Source organism: Triplophysa dalaica, chromosome 9 (assembly GCF_015846415.1).
Source record: "Triplophysa dalaica isolate WHDGS20190420 chromosome 9, ASM1584641v1, whole genome shotgun sequence".
NCBI lineage: Eukaryota > Metazoa > Chordata > Actinopteri > Cypriniformes > Nemacheilidae > Triplophysa > Triplophysa dalaica.
Window position 1 is genome coordinate 18617328 of NC_079550.1, and position 17297 is coordinate 18634624.

The 17297-nt window shown below is 38.1% G+C and overlaps 1 protein-coding gene across 2 annotated transcripts in view; it reads right to left on the reverse strand.

Annotated features, from left to right (window-relative positions):
• The window catches only part of ostn (osteocrin), a 31530-nt gene that overhangs the window by 3084 nt on the left and 11149 nt on the right, over window positions 1-17297 (reverse strand). The window contains exon 1 of one of the 2 annotated variants that reach the window (XM_056757252.1): window positions 1399-1489. The exons of the other annotated variant lie outside the window; for it this stretch is intronic. The gene's annotated coding sequence lies outside the window, so the exon portion shown is untranslated. Of the gene's footprint in view, window positions 1-1398; window positions 1490-17297 lie in introns of those variants that run through there. 2 annotated transcript variants of the gene reach the window in all.

Consider the following 17297-nt stretch of genomic DNA (forward strand, 5'->3'; position numbering starts at 1 on the left):
CCTGTGTGTCCCCAAAACACACTCTTACTGTACCACACAAAAAAAACATCCTCAAGGTATGACTCTCCTGTCAAATATTTACTTAATGTATTGTATCGTATTTAACCATAGAAATCAGATTATAATTATATTATACATATAAGACACCACCTTCGACTCATTCCTCTGCAGTTTTTAAGGCTAATTTTACACTCAAATTAAATAAGATTAAGATCACGTTGGCGCTGCATTGTGACTGTCATCTGTTGGCAGATTTTGGGAATTACAGCGCACGCGCAACATCGTTTAGAAATCCCATTTAACTCAGTGAAATTTGTCAAAATTACATTTGTAATAAAAAAATATTGTCATCTTAAATATATATTAATATACTTATATGAAATATTCACAGTGCATATATGTTGTAGGAGAAAGCAATCTGCATAATGATTTTATCAAATATTTAAGAATGTTATCAGGCAATGTAAAACAAAAATAAAATGATATGCGATCACAGGTGTAGCCTACCTAAATTTTTCAATGTAGGCTACTGAATGCATGCAGATAATATATGATTTTTAAGTCAGACCTTTTTTTTATTTTGAGATCATGTTTTTGAAAATAATACATGCAATTTATATCGCACACCAAGAATTAAACTATGATATGTTTTGGAAAATAAAACATGCAATGTATATTGCATACCAAGTATAAAACTATACTATTGTTTAGTTACCTTAAAAATGTCTTATCACAGATCCTCACACGTTACTGCAAATTTTGGTCTAAACATTCTCTCAACAATAACAAAAAATCCTCTACGTGACTTCAAGCATTTGCTGTATCATTCTATGGTTCTCAAATGTCAATTTAACTTTTTACATCAGTCATTTGAGCATGAGCGTTTATATCTGTATCTAGTGCTCAGGTCTGGTGCACTGAGATGCCGTTTCTCTCCTGCCCCACGACCGGGGAAATGCATTGTCCAGCAACATGGGCTAACTTTAGCATTTTCCGTCCCCGAAAATAAACAACTCCAACCATCTCTCATTGCCCACATACACTTCACAGGGCACCTTCTCAGTCACGCACACACATGTTCAGAGACACACTCTCGACACTTCTCTGAAATCACACATGATTTCACACCTCTGTGTCAATATTGCAACGATGCAACATCAACAAGATGTTTCAAAAACTTAAACATCTATATACGTGTAGTTCAAACAAGCTGATGATACTATTAAATGAAGTATTAAAAAACTGTTTGAGTGCATTTTTGTGACCCCAAACAACCTTCAAATTCCTTTAAATATATCCCCAACACCTGCCGGGTCACCTTTCCACCCAAACACACGCACATGCAGCACTGTGGGAACATGCAGGTAGATCTGTCTCTCTCTCCGCAAGGTTCCTTACCCTTAATCTGATTTGGTTTCAGTCACACGGGACGGTTGAACACTGCGCAGTTCCTGGAATTTCTCACGTTCTCTGCCTTTGCTGGTTCCTGCTGTTGTCTTTCCCCGTTTTATAGGCTCTCGCCGGGAATCTCCACTCCAATCGGTGGTCGCGATTCCTCTGACATCATTTCTGCAGGTTTTCCACTGTGGCTCACCCTGGAGCTGCTCTCTCATCCTCATTACGATTACAAACTAATAGCAACCCATGGGATCAGCTGAACAAATCTGTGTGTGTGTGTGTGCAGGTCACCTCTGTCTTACATTTGTTTCTACTTCTCTTTCGGTCCTTCTTTGTGTCGCGCTTTATTACAACCCCATAGGAAAGGAAATTGACATGATGTCTTTATCAGTACTGGAAGAAATGGAAACATTGCTCGTGCCACTCAGATTTATCTCCATGTCTTTCCAGATGGAGACTTCAACTGTTTCCAAATTTGCCAATGTGCAAAGGTTTACAATTTCATAATGAAGAGCATTTCCCATCAAATTCAAGACTGATGTATGTGATTTTTAGACTGTTTGTCAAGAATAGTCTCAATTGTATTTCTATTCAGCTTTGAAGAGAAACATCATAAAAAAAGCTGAACAACTGAACAATGAAAGCACAATCGCTGAGCAGGAGAATGCTCTGAAACATCCATCTCTATCAAAATCCTCTCATGTGGTATGAACCATATTGTTAGTTGTCTTTTAAGGTCAATAACGGAGTATGCGCATTATCATTATATACCGATGACAGTAAATGAAGCCATAAACGTTACCCATCTCAGAATTCACTCATCAAGTCTTAACTGGACAAGCAGTTCATCTCTTTCTGTTTTTCTCTCTGCGACGGATAGGAAGCATTATGTGCAAAGCTTCCAAGCAGCCTCATGTTCTCACACTATATTTATCTGCACACAAGCCATCTCTCTTTACTACCACTGTTAAATAAAGAGCCTGGCCACCTCACTAAAATTTCCCTACGATGATCCCCCATCTCCCTCTATACCGCTTGTCCTCTCTACAGATGAGAAAATGAGGCGTGCATGAACACTCGTACGGATACATTTTTTTAATTAATCAAAATCTCCAGTGTTAAAATAGGTCACGTTAACACACACGGTGTACATATTATACACCCTCAAAGTGTGGATTATATATACACTGTGAGAAATAATTTGAGCTTTTTTAACACTGGAGATTTTGCTCAGTGTGTGGTACGCCTGTAAAAACGTGATTGCTTAAATGTTGCTCTTTTGTGGCTCAGGAGACTTAAAGTTGACATGTGTCATTTATGGATTATTCTTTTTGCAAATTAGAAACAAATTGGACATTTGTGAACATGCAGTAGAAGTGCATTATGGAGCTACGAGCCATACAATTCAAGTTGAAGTGTGAATAACATACATAATCTTACATCATCTTGTAAGAATTTGACTTTTCGATTGTAGATTTTGAAATTCTGAGAATATGATTCATAGTAAAGTGTTAAGATCTTTCAAAGCTGTCTTTTTCAGGTAAAAATCTGAGAAGCTGAATCTAAAAAAAAAACTTTATACTAATGTAATCATACAACGAAATTGGTTTGGTAGCTCACAGAGACCAGCACCAGAAGGAAATACAGAACATTCAATCATATAAATAAATAATTTAAAGAAAAGTGTAAAACTGCTCTCTTTTAAATTTAAATTGAGTCATTTAGCAGACGCTTTTATCAGAAGCGACTTACAGAGAGTTCAGGGAACAATACAGCTGTCTAGGAGAAATGTCTCAGCTGTACAGGAGAAATTATTGAGACATTAAAGAGATCTCATTTCCTTTTTTACAAGAGGAAGATGAGAAAGAAAAAAGTAGTATGCTGTGAGAAAATAGGCCGAGAAAGGAAACCTGTTTCTGCACTTATTGAGATGTGGATCTGCACAGTTCCGTTACCCAAAATCCTCAGGGTGAGGCCAGATCTGTGTGTATAGCGACGAGACTCAACACAACCCCATTTAACTATAATCAGACATGAAGGTGTATGTGTGCGCAAGATTCTATCTCTAGTTTTTATTGCTTATCTACAAGTCCATGTGTTGGCAGGGATCTTGTTGAGACTGTGCGATACATCCAGGTGGATATGAAATGAAGATCTTTTTAATTGCGAGTCTTTGGCGTTGCGTTTGTGCGTGCAACTGAATATCTCCGCCATTTAGCATTGTGTGGTGTCGGAAACGTCTCCTTGACGATACTCTTTAAAAAGAGGAAGACCGTCATGTCTGGCCCGAGCTGTTAGGATCCCCATGCTCTCTTGAACATGATAGCTTTCGCAGTGATCCAGAAGTGTTCACTTTAAAAAATCCAACATCCATTTTGTTAGACAAATTGTATTTTGAAGAATGACGAAAAGTTTAAGGTAAGATAAGCAAATGTTTACAATAAATGATAGATTGGGACACCACTGTGCACCAGAACAGATTTTTAAAGTTCACTTCAAAAAATCCTTCATGTCATTCCAAATTGTATGACTTTCTTTGTCGTGCAGAACACAAAAAAGAGATTATTTGAAGAACGTTGGTGGCCAAACAACACTGGCATCCATTGACTTCCATTGTACCACTGAGACATTTCTCAAAATATCTAATTTTCTACTCCACAGACGAAACAGCCATATTCAGGGATATAAGGGTGAATACATGACAGAATTGTTATTTTTGGGTGAAGCATCCCTTTAAAAGCATGTTTTGTGTTTGTTTTGCCCATCTGCAGATCATAGATGTTGCATCCGTGCACTCCGTTTGAACCATTGCGTGCTCGTGACGCCTGTTTGCATGACGAAGACATTTTAACCGCTATCCAGCACCCCGTCCCATTTCGATCTTGGCTCACGTAGTGTCCATTCAGAGCAACTAAGGGTTTTCTCACTGTGAAAACACACCTGGCCTAGTAATGACCCTACTAATACAACAATAAAGTCGATGTAATGTCAGAATAATGTCGGAAAATACAGACAACGCATTCAAACCCCCTGCTCGTCATTAATGGGACTCTCTCCCCCGATGATGTCATCCGTGCAACTGCCATTGCAAAGCAAGGACTTCCGTGAGCTCCAAGGAGACGGGGGTCACAGGGTCAACCACTTAGCCATCGCGTGAAAGAGAGGCAAAGAGTAGCCAAGCTGGAGTGATGTTCTTCCTGCACACACAAACATACAGTAGCCCGAGCTGGAAAAACTGAGAGTGATTTACAGCATGTGCCCCGCATGCCCGGTTACGCACTACGTTGGGCGTGTAAAGGTAGCTGGCTCTCTCTCACCTAGCGTGCGCCCTGCGGCTCTTCGCCGTGTTGATTCAGCGGCCTGATCCTAATCTCTTTTGAAATGCCAATTTTCTCGTAATCAAAACATCATCTATATTTAGTTTCCTGACGGCGTGTCATTACGTTCTATGTGTCATGCTTGATAGCATAGCCGGACACATCCTGACATAACCTCGCGAGCGACCTCACCTATTAGAGGTCTGTCACTTGGATCCACTATTTAGAAAACACGTACGAAAGGACTCAGCACAGCTTTGGTGTATTTGAGTCATGTTTCAAAGCAGATTTCTTATACAGTTTAGTCTGTAATTGTGGAAATTGACAGGATGTTTAAAACTGTCGTTGCTATGGTAATTCCGCCCGTGGAATATTGTAGGCGAGTTCAAATGGAGTTTTAAAAATTCCTGGATATGTGGGATTCTTTCCAAATCATGTTTTCCCTGTAACGCTTTTCAAAAAGTGACACTGGAGGTTTGCGTGTGTGAAAGGATGGTGTGAGGTGGATTAAAGGGGTCTGCAGCTGTCTGGAGCTCCAAGACTCTTTAGGGAAACTTGATCGGATGAGAAGTTCGGACCCAAGACGAAACATAGTGTATGGGTGCAGAAAATGAGAGACCGAAGGCTTTTTTCAGTCTGCAGATACAGTGAGATAGTTTTCTCAGGCTGTTGTTTTAGACACTGAGAGAAAAACCATGTGTGAGTTTTCCATCTTTGTCAGAGAAACCCTGAGAAGTAGCACATCCGCCTAATGCCTTTTGTATTTGTCATTACAGTTGTATTTCATGTATTTAGTAGGTTTCAGGCATCTGTGCACCTGCCTGTTGATGCTTGGCAATAAATATGAATGCCATAAGTGGTAAAAAAAGGAATCGGGGAATGTTTTTAGGAAATTCAAACGAAGAGCTAACATGCGCAAAATATTAGGAACTGGTGGGGCTAGAGGCTTTAAAGGGATGGTTTACCCAAAAAAGAAAATTTTGTCATCATTTACTCACCCTCAGATTGTCCCAAACCTATAAAAATGTCTTGACACAAATTAAGATATTTAGAAGAATGTCAGTAACCAAATAGATCTCATGCCCCACTGACTCCCATAGTATTTATTTTCCCTATTCTATGGCAGTAAATGGGGGATAACATCTGTTTAGTTACTGACATTCTTCCAAATATCTTCATTTATGTTGAGCAGAACAAAGACATTTAGACAGGTTTGGAACAACCTGATGGTGAGTAAATGACGACAGATAGTTTTGGGAGATCTATCCCTTTAGGAGTTTTGTGGACAGTTTCTAGGAAAGGACAAAGGGGAAAAACTCTAAACTGTGTGACATTGCTAGAAACACAAAAAGAACAAAGCGATTAACATGACACACTTTTTCCCATTCTGAACTCATAATCACTTGCTCTGGGACCACCTTGCAAAGAGAGAGAGAGAGAAACAGAACGAGAGCATGAGAAAAATGATGATGACAGTCGTCACCTTGGAAACGGGCAGTGGTTACCCCAGTTCAAGGTAAACTTCCTTTCCACCCACCTCCCGGCTTCTCTCCCTGCCTCTCTGGGAGGAAATTGGGGTTACGCTCCCACCAGCGGGCCAAATCTAAAGTTTCCCCACATTTATTCTGAGAAAGAAGCAAACCCAGAGGAGTCCCTCAGGTTACTGAGAGAACGACAGAGAAAAGTCTAGAAAACTAAAAAGAAAGGGTGAAAAAAACAGATGACATATACTGAAAAACGTTATGGTGCAAAGAGTGAAATTTGTGTTCCTAAATGTGAAACTTTAACAATGATTCAATAATGCCAGATCTACACAAACATAAATGTTCATGACAAATGCTTTAAGTTGATAAAAAAGCAAATAAAGTTGTATGTTTATGATTTCTTATAGATTTAAATAGTTAACCAGCTATGCCTTAAGCTGGTTTATATAGTAAATAAAAAAAACTGTAACCTTGTCACCCAGCTGAAGGCAACAAGGCAGGCCCATGCAAGTTTATTTATATAGCACATTTCATACACAATGGTAATTCAAATTGCTTTACATAAAAATAATAAAAATAATGATATAAAATAATGAGATTATTAAACCTTTATTAAAGAATTTATAAACCTTTAAATTATTTAAAAAATATATTTAATGTTAATTTAAACTGTTTAGAATAATCTGATTAATAAATATAGTGCAGTCAGTTAGGACAAAATGCTATAATTTATCTTCTGACACAATAACAATGACATTTTAAACATATTTTTTACTTTTAAAATCACCATGTTTACCTAAAAAGGGAACCTGTTTCATGGAATTACTCTAGAGTCAAAGAACGAAAAAAAATCTGAGTTAAAGAGATAGAGAGAGCTAAGGTGTGGGCTGAGGATCGTAGAGCCAGTGAGGCATGTGATTGCGCTCATTGTTGAGTAAACATCGGCTGACAAGGAAAACACGAACGCTTCCTCTTTCCCAGAAGCCCACTGGGGCTTCTCAAAAAACACTGACGGATCGCAGCGTGTGTGGCTACAGAACCAATGGCTCTACTCAGCATGTCTGAGGGAAATTATGAGTAAAAGTCTGTGATAAAGATGTAGTCATCTACTGTAAGCAAACATAAACAGTTTATACAACATGCTGTATAGAAAAATGAGGCGTGGAATTTCAGAGGTTTGTTGTTTGCCAAACTAAAGACAGGAAATACAGATAACAGCAGATGTGATCATGACAGACTGATTACATTTGAGAATGATAACAGAGATTATAAAAGGGCAAATTTATTATGATATGAGCTGTGAGATTGTGACACCATATTAAGATAACAACAGTGTCGCTTAAACTGATTTATGGAGATTCTTCCAAACAGAACTGAATGAGACTATTGATCGTAATATTTAATAAATAATAGATCCTTATTCCATTTCATTTAATGCAATTTTTTTAATAATATTATTTTCCACAATATTTATATAAATTATTAAACATTTGAAAGAACGTGTCAAAAACGTGCATCAGCATGAGCTTTGAGTTCACTTCCTGTTCGCAAAATTGATTTGCGTTGCAAACAGTGAGGCTTTTTTATTAGGGCCAGTTGCATAAACATAGATGCTAAATTAAGACTAGGGCTGTGTCTGAATTATCCCCTATCTCCTATATAGTGCACTTTGTCTGGTGTCCTACGTAGTGTTGTCCGAAGTCTGAGTAAACAACCCATTCCCTACATTTGTTCACAACTTTTTGTACCCACAATGCATTCTGATTTTGAGTGTACATCACTCATATTTCCTATGATACCACGCAAATGAACCGTTTGCTTGGAATCAGCTTTAACTGTGGAGTTAGACACACAGAAGAAAGAGTGAAAAGTTTTAAGGGTAAAATACACTACAAGACTTTTGCTCAGATTTTTCCCCGATTTTGTGTCTGGACTTGTTGCAGAAAGTCTGCGCCAGTCTGCAGATTTCATCAGTTACTGTGTTTCTATCCAAAACCTTCAAAAAGTCTGCAAGTGTATGGTTTCTAGTTAAAAAAAAATCTGTTCAGATTTTAAAGTCTTGTAGTGTATTCCAGCAAGTCCATCAAATGCTCAGATTGTAGAGACACACTTACTGTATTAAAAATGTAGGCCTTCAGGTCATTTTAATAATATCATCATTATTGATTTACTCATCCTCCCGCGACCCACCTGCAGTTAATCAGAATTTTGTTTTTTATTACTTCAGCCACCTGCTCGTGGATATAACTGTGATCCGGCATTAGACAACACAAGTCACTCTTTAGCTAGCAGATCAATTCTAGGTATTTGGGCTCATCTTTTGTCCTATGACTATCAGTGAATATCTGATAGTATACTTTACTAGATACTTAACCTTTAAGCACTTTGAGGACAAAATATTTTTTTTTACTTCAAAGTAAACCGAGAGTGATCGAAAACACGTAACTTCATACACCGATCGGCGATCGGTCTGCTTGCTATGCCTCGGAATGAGTCAAACAAACCAAATAACAGACAGGTCAACTTGGTTGAGAAAAAAAAATCGAATCCAGCTAGTTGGTGGGTTATCCAGACATGATATGACTGTCCAGCCATTCATTATTGCTAGCATTTACAGGAACAACATTAATGTGTTGTCCTCAAATGAACACAACATGTGTTGTTTTTAACACAAGCGTTTTTAAAATGTATAGCTTTATAAGCAAACGGGATAGTATGTTTTATAGACAGGGCTGGGAAGGTTACTTTTCAAAAGCATCACTACAGATCACAAAATATATGATTTTAAAAATAATCTGTAAAGTATTTCGTTAGATTACACAAATTTTGTAATTTAATTTTAATACTTTGGAATACTTATAGGGTACAAAAACCAAAGGGATCAGCAAACAGAGGACTTGGCTTTCCTCAGCTTATTATTTCAAACAACATCAGATTTACAGTTTTGCCTCATTGGACATAATCTTCCAAAATTTTAAGAAAAGAAGTCAGAATTATGAGAAAAAGTCAGAATTGTTAAAAAAAAGTTGATATGATGAATGTAGAATCACTTTAAATCTAGTCTATCTGTTTTTCATCCACAGATCAATAACTTATAATGTTTTAAAGTTATTAAAGGTATGCTTAAATAATCAAATGTAATCTTCTTAAATATTGGAGGAATTTAAAGGGATACTTTACCCAATAATGAAAATTCTGTCATCATTTACTCACCCTCAGATTGTTTAGTTCAAATTATTATTGATAGCTCACATTTTATAACATATTTAAGTATCAAAACTTCCCCCACTATTTTCTGAACAGTGGTGCCACCCTGCCTCTGATGAAAGTATGAGTATGAAAGAATAAAATGACATATTTGAAAAAGTATTTAAGTATTTTAAAATACAGTCTCTCAAAGTATTTAATTACAAATTACATTTTACTTTTTATCCATAATAAATTACAAAATAATCAGAAGTAATTAAATACAAAGATAAAAAATTTCCGACTGTTTGAAGAAATATTTTGTTATGATTAAATCACACTTTGTTTATTAATGAATACTGCAAACGTTTATTGTAACCGTTCTTATTTAGCCCGAATGCCTTTCATTTAGGGAAGCATGAAGATGCTTTGAATATTATAGCTTTGGCTACAAAAAGAGCAAATTCATGTATTATTAAGAGTGTTGGGCAAGTTACCTCCAAAATGTAATACATTTTATATAAGGCCCACTAGTTACTGTCATTTAAAAGTAATAAGTTATATTAAAATGTTACTGTATTTGAATTGTTATGCGTTACACTACATTTTGTTACTTTGATCAAACTTACCACAAAAGTATTATTACCCTGCTGAAAAAAAAAACAATGGTTTTCATTAAAACTCCATTGGAAACCATTGGGTTTATTACATTTTTTTTTTGTAGTGAGTTTTCGACATTATCCAGTTGAATTTATGGTATCAATCGCTTTTTAGCAGTGTTTGCGTTCTTAAATGCTAAAATATAGTTAATTGATGCTCATTAAACCTGCAGTGGAGGGCGATGTGTTAATGCAGAATCTCATCTATGTCACTTTTTACGTGGCCATCCAATCTTTGCGCAGGAGGGGCGGGACAAATACCTCTTCAACAAATGGGCAAATGGGTGTAAGATTCAACCTTATGTCTGTCTTAAAGGATTTCATTAACAGGAAATATTATAACAATCATAATATATTAATCACAGATTAGTTTTTTTCTGGGAATGGAAGGTGTTGGTAAATGATCAAAAAAGCATTTCAGGGGGAAAATACGTTGTTGTAACGCGCATGACTGAGATTACAACGGGTATAATATATTACCCAAATTTGATTGGTAATGCCTTATATTATTGCGTTACAGCAAAAACTAATAAATTACGTTAATGTTTTTACTTTTGTAATGCGTTACGTCCAACACTGATTATTAATATCTACACTAAAGTAAAGTCTGAAACTTATTCATCCTAGTGTTGCTTTTCTTTATGTCGCAGAGCGGTTTCCACCAGCAGATGTCGCTATAGTCTTACCGTCCCACACTAAGGGCATTTCATTCATGTTGTGGGCGTGTGTACTCGAGCATGTGCTGGATGTCTTCCCAAAAGGTTTGTTAAAGGCTTGTAATTTCTGGATTGGTTTCTTTCCTTTTGAATCTTTTTTTGCGCCTCCTCTTTCTCATGTCACCCCTTCTGGCTTGGCCTCTTTCCAGATCTAACTTCTTTGAGGCAGGCATGCTCGATGTGTGTTTTACACACACACACACACACGCACACAGCACTGTGGTCCAAGCCTTGTATACAGACACATCTCCAATTTGTAGAGCAGAGTGGTGTGCTAGTAGCTATTAATTCAATAGCAAATGGCCGTGCATTGATTTGTTGTGTATATTGTGTCACTTTTATTGTTGTTGGTGTCATTTAATGGTTATTTGTTATAATATTCTTATAAAACGACTAAACTGAAGGCATTGCTGAGTTGATAGTGATGTAGCCCCCCAATAGGAAAGATCCCTTTTTCCTTAGTAGGCTACTGAGCATAAAGTTATTTTTGTACTTTTGAGATTCTTCTAATGAGACACAGTCCATTATAATCTCACATTCTGTAGATTGTTACAAGATATCTAACTCTGCCATCAAAAGTAAGACAACATTTTAATTTGAGCTCACATATCTCTTCAATTTCTTCAAGGTATTAATGAGAAAGGTCTGAGACAAAGTGCCATGAAAGAGCAAAATCTAAGCAATAACACTTTGTGGGTTAACAGCGTGTAGGTTTAGTATTCATTTAATGGCAAGACCGATTGAAATTTGGATGGGTTTGGGGTCTCATTATGGACTGCAGAGGGGTAATTGGTAATGGGGTGCATGCCAGGGCCCCCACGAAGGAAGAAGTGCACAACCATCAGGAGTTCTTATTGGACAATAGGGTCAACATCCGAGCGACGCTGACAGATGGTGATGAGCCGAACACAAACACTCTTACTTTCTAGCTCTTTCTTTATTTCTCTAAATCAGGCACTTTCACAGTAAATATCATTTTTGTTTGGACTAAATACGTGAATGTTATGTGAATGCTACGTGTTTCTTTGTGTGTATGTGTTTGGACAGAGAGAGGGTAATAGGAGGGGCATGTGAGACCCCCTCAAAGACCCCCAAATGTTTGAACTCTCTCAACTTCCACACCCCTTATCCATCCCATTCTATCTCCTACATTCTTCTGTCCCCATACACACACATACTTATATACATTAATAAAATGGTGGCACCTTAGGTCAGCATGGCAAAGATGATCCCTCCGGACTATAGAAGGCAAATACTAACCCACATAGCGGACATACTGTATGTATTAAACAAACATACATCCCCGAAGCACTGTTGTGTTTTATCCCAGCGTGATCAGAGGTGAGTAAACTTCTTAGGTCTTGACCCGCGATACTTCCCTGATAAATCTACTCCTTCATCTCTCAATAAAAGAGGCCACTTTAAACTGCCTAGGCATTCATTATCCATCTGAAGTCTTTGCAATTAGGTTGCGGTCAGAAGACTTTGTGCTCTTTTCACTTCTATTCATAAAGGTATATGAATGCAGGAGAGGGGAGTCGTATCATATGCAAAGGAGTTTCATCTTTCGTTGCATGCCAAAGTTCAAGTTTGATGACCCCTGACCTGCGAATTTATGGAGCAAAGAGATTGACCTCTTGGCACAAAGCACAGAAACCAATTGCAGCTTTTCTCCCCAATTCCGAATGAAAATATTTTTATTTGCAGAATATTTTATAGGGACAATCTGGACAAAACAACAATAAAGAAGCGATGTTTGTTGAACACTTCAAGGAAATGTTTCATGTTTAAACAACACAATACTGATGTTTTCACTTTCCTAATAAGATCTATTAAAAATATATATGCAAGATGTTTTTTTCCCATTCTTTGCTGTTGAGGTTTGATTTTGTTAAAGGGATAGAATATATTCCTTTAGATTCAATAGACAAGACGGAAATGCATGCAATACATGCAGAAATACTGATTTACAGGAAAAATGAAGTGATCTTTTAATTTTGTACAACATTCATTCGTATAACACTTTGTTCCAAGACCTTTGCATCTCAAAACATGATTCTGTTATGTCAACAATCGTTGAAAGATATGATCCATGAAAGGTGTAACCTAAGATATAAGAATTAGTTTTACATTTCAAACAGGGTGGAGTCCCTACAGAGGTACATAGGCATTTGAAATCGTTCATTAACGGTTGGCCGAGTGTGCACCGATCATTTCCCCGACAGGACGTCATATTGAAATCCTCACTTCCAGTTCTCCAGCATAGCGTCTGTGCAAAATATTAAAGCACGTACAGAGGGTTCAACGTTTCGAAAGAAAAGAAAAAGCGGGTGATAAATGGATGGAGGTGAGCCAGGATTGATGGTCTTGGAAGACAGGATTAGAAAGACGAGACAATTAAACCTGCCTTCTCCCTCCCCCTGTCAAGAAACATTCTGCATCATTTGTTTGCCTTTAATGTTCAACGTTCTGTACAAGTGTGTGGGATTCACAAGCTCTCAATTATGGGATCATGTTTGCCCTGAGACTTTCAACAAATGTAGTCTGAATGCCTTTGTTATGTCAGATTACCTGATTGATATGTCTAAAAGTAAAAGGATTCCTTTAAAATACTCTCTTTTTCTCTGTCATTAGGCCTAAGAGACGCTCCCGGACAGAAGATTGACTCAGGAGCCCTTCGGATGGTACGTGCAGTGAACACGCATGCAAAGCGCACGACTATTCAGGAAAAACAGACTCTGCGACAAGTTGCATAATTGGCAAAGGTTGTCAACCCTCAATAAAAAACTCAAAGCATTACATCGTCAGTGACTCCAAATTCACTTTTTTCAGGAATGGTAAAAACTGTACTTTTTAAATGATTACAGACTGTGTTATCACAGTTGTCAAAGATATTTGCAAAAGACTTGACAGTGCTTGTAAACACAGATAAGTTTATCATTATGGGGATAGTTAACCCAGAAATGAAAATTCTGTCATCATTAACTCACCCCCTCATTTGTATAAACTGTATACATTTCGTTGTTTAGCTAAACTCAAAGGAAGATATTTGGAAGAATGTCAAGCAGATCCCATCTCCCATTGACTCCCATAGTATTTATTTTCCCTACTATGGCAGTCAATGCAGGATAGGTCTGTTTGGCTACTGACATTCTTCCAAATATCTTTCTGTGTGTTCATCAGGACAAAGAAATTCAAACAGATTTTGAACAATCTGTGAGTGAGTAAATGAAGACAGAATTTTCATTTTTGGGTGAACTGTCTGTTTAAGGGTACTTAACAGTTCATTGTGCTTTTTAAGTGTGTTTATGTAGCTGCAGTTGCTGTAAGACCACAAATGGTTGTGGGTTTGTTTCCCAGGAAACCTTGAATTCGCTTTATCTGCCAATATGTCAATGTAAATTCTGTTAAGTTGGTGTTTATCAACTAAACAAATAGCAAAGTTTGAATTAATAATGAGTCGTGGGGAGGAAACACTTGGCTGGACTGTTGTGGGTACAGGTATGTAACAAAATAAAATTACACTATGAGTTGTGAAGTGATATGAAATGATATTGACCATTTTACACATTGACCTGTTATATCAGCTGAGCTCTGGTGCTAAACATTCAGAACACTGTGCTCCTTCAGGTTTTGTTTTCTATCATTGGCTGACTTGCTGAAGTTTCATGGAGATTTAATAAATGCCCAAATGACATGCAGGGGCGTCACGCACCATTTTCGAAGGGGCAGTAGTAGCTTTAAGATAACTGAGATAACACTTTTATGACATGGCCAGAGAAAAATAAAGTTTAAAATACGTGTTTTTTAGATAGTAGTTTTGGTCTCTCATGCAGGGTATTAAATAATGACAGAATCTCAATAGTGCTTACCAAAGAGGCACATTATCGGCACTTTTTTATTACCAATAAATTATAAAAGCTCATTATAAACCAATAATTCTCATCGGAGGTTGCATTCAAAATGCACTAAGCACCAATTTTTTTTAAAAACTAGTAATTAAACATGACCCCAGATGAGGAACAGTATAACCTAAACACACACATTGGCACGCACCCCAAGAAATGGATTAAAGACAAAGACATCACTTTGGTCGTGCTCTGCTGCATGCAAGGCCTCCGGGAACTTTTCTATCGCTCACGCTCGGCTTCTCCCGTAGAACGCTTTGTCTTGCAGAAATTTCAACCTGCAACTTCCCTCATGTCACATGATCAGCCGGGCAGCCAATCCCAAGACGAGAAGGGGATTAGGTCACGGATAGGCTGCAGGTCCATTGTGTTAGAGGGGAACTGAGTGGGCGAGTGGAGGTGTTGTCGGGCGCTAGGTGTCACCTGAGATCAGGTGTGCTCTCGCTGAAGTTTATGTTGTAGGTGCCAGACTGGGGGAGGGTGTTAGGCATTCCACCGTAATCTGTCTTTTCACTTATCATCTAATAGTTTCATTAGAATAAAGAGATGAATTGAAACACAAGCATATAATCAGAGGCAGCGTTCAAGGGCCGATCGTGTTTCGGTAATCTTTCCTTACATTCCGCACTCAAACACCCAGCCTGCACACATCGATACCTGCCGGAAGCTGAGCGGTTACATTATGCAATGAAATGATTTCGGTCTGTGGACATCTATTTTTTATTTCATCATACAAATGTATTGTATTGAAGTAACATTTGTTCGTCTAATTTGATGTCGAGATGAAAAGGGCTATATTATGTCTATATATCTTGTTTGAGATTAGACATTTGATTCTTTAAGGGTAAATGTATCTAATTGGCATGCTTCAACCTCTTTGTGTGGATAAAAACCTTTAGAACGTGCATAAACAGTACAAGTCAGTATATAATTCAGCACCAGCAAAACAGGTTGTTTAAAGTTTACTCAAATTTTCCTTTATTAAATCATCAGTGGGTCTTCCACATTCCAATATGGAAATTGTTGTATTTTCTAACATACCCCCAGATGAAAGGAGTTTGTAGATAATGCAAAACAAAAAAATGTCACATTATTGAATAACTCTTAACAAAACATAACGTTGCAGTAGCGTTTTATGGGAAGTAAAGCGCTATACAGTAGATATTGCATGCCACAGATATGCATTCAAAAGTGTTGATAGGCCATTTCATGAGCTGCACTTTATTTACAGAGCCTGTCAAATAAATAAATAAGCTGCTTTGATAGAAAGCATCTTCTAACGTGTTAATGCTGCATTGGGTCAAAAATGGGACAAACCTAACCTTTGGGTTCTAAATTAACCTATGTTGGTATATTTTAACCCAAATGCAGGATTGTTTTAATGCATTGTTTGGTTGAATATAAAAAAATATTGCTGGATTTGATGCTTCCAGCAGCATAGTTTGTCCCTTTTTGACCCAACGCTGGGTTGAAAATAATAGAGTGTAAATGCTTAAAGGTCTAGTGTGTCATTGTTTTGGAGGATCTATTGACAGAAATGCAATATAATATAAATGTTTCCAGATGTGTATAAAGACCTTACATAATGAAGCGTTGCGTTTTTATTACCTTAGAATGAGCTATTTCTTTCTACATACACCGCCGGTGCACTTGCATGGAATTCATCATGTTGTTTCTACAGTAGCCCTAAATGGATAAAGTGCTCTACACAGCATGTTTCATAAAATACGTTATCTCCTTCAGCAAAGAAGCGGAAATGTGACGACATCTTAGTTCTGTGTAAGCCACCGTTGCTTCAAAATGGAGGGGTGGAGTGAGCAGTTGGTTGCAACCTCACTGCTAGATGTCGCTAATTTCATACACTTCATACTTACATACGTTGGAACTTTTGGACCTTTTTAACTAAACTCTGGAAAATTGGTATACTTTTTCATTATATCTCATGTTAACCCTCCTGTCAGTCCAATACTTGATCAAATGTAAAAGTGATATTTAGCCCACATCTAAAAGCAATCTGCCACACATCCAAGACATGAAAAAATGGGGTCCTGTTGAGTACGGATAAAGTCAGCTGGCATTTAGCGATTACAGGCTTGGCAGAGGGAAAACAAGGTGGGCCATTAAACTGATGTAAGCGAGGAGAAGGGACGCCGCTTGGCGGTAATTTCATCCACAAAGCTTCATGTTCCGTCTGCGAGGGAGGCCGCGTATATCCCGCCGAAACCAATATGGTCATCCTCGTGCCGCACAAAGGGACCCCTGCTTAGGGCGGCCCTACATGCGTCAGCAGTGATGGAAGGGGCGTTGGAAACCGGGCCAGCACACGGGCAGCCGCGGCGGGCGGGGATGCAGGAGAGAGCCCTGGGCTTAATTGGCAGCGTGTGCTCTGCTGGAGATTATTGTTCAGGTAAAAGAGGCTTAGCATCGCAGCATGCTAACAGCACACCGAGTCAGCTTTGACACGCGTATGGAGCGTAATCGCGAAGGAAGGGGGGGCAGTTTTCTCTGAGGGAGGGGGCTGGTAATAATGAGATTGAGTGAAGTGGGGAGAGGAAGGAGGGCCCGAGGACAAACCCCCGTGAAGAAGTCAAGGGCTCCGTTGACTTTATTTTGACTTTACATCGACGTG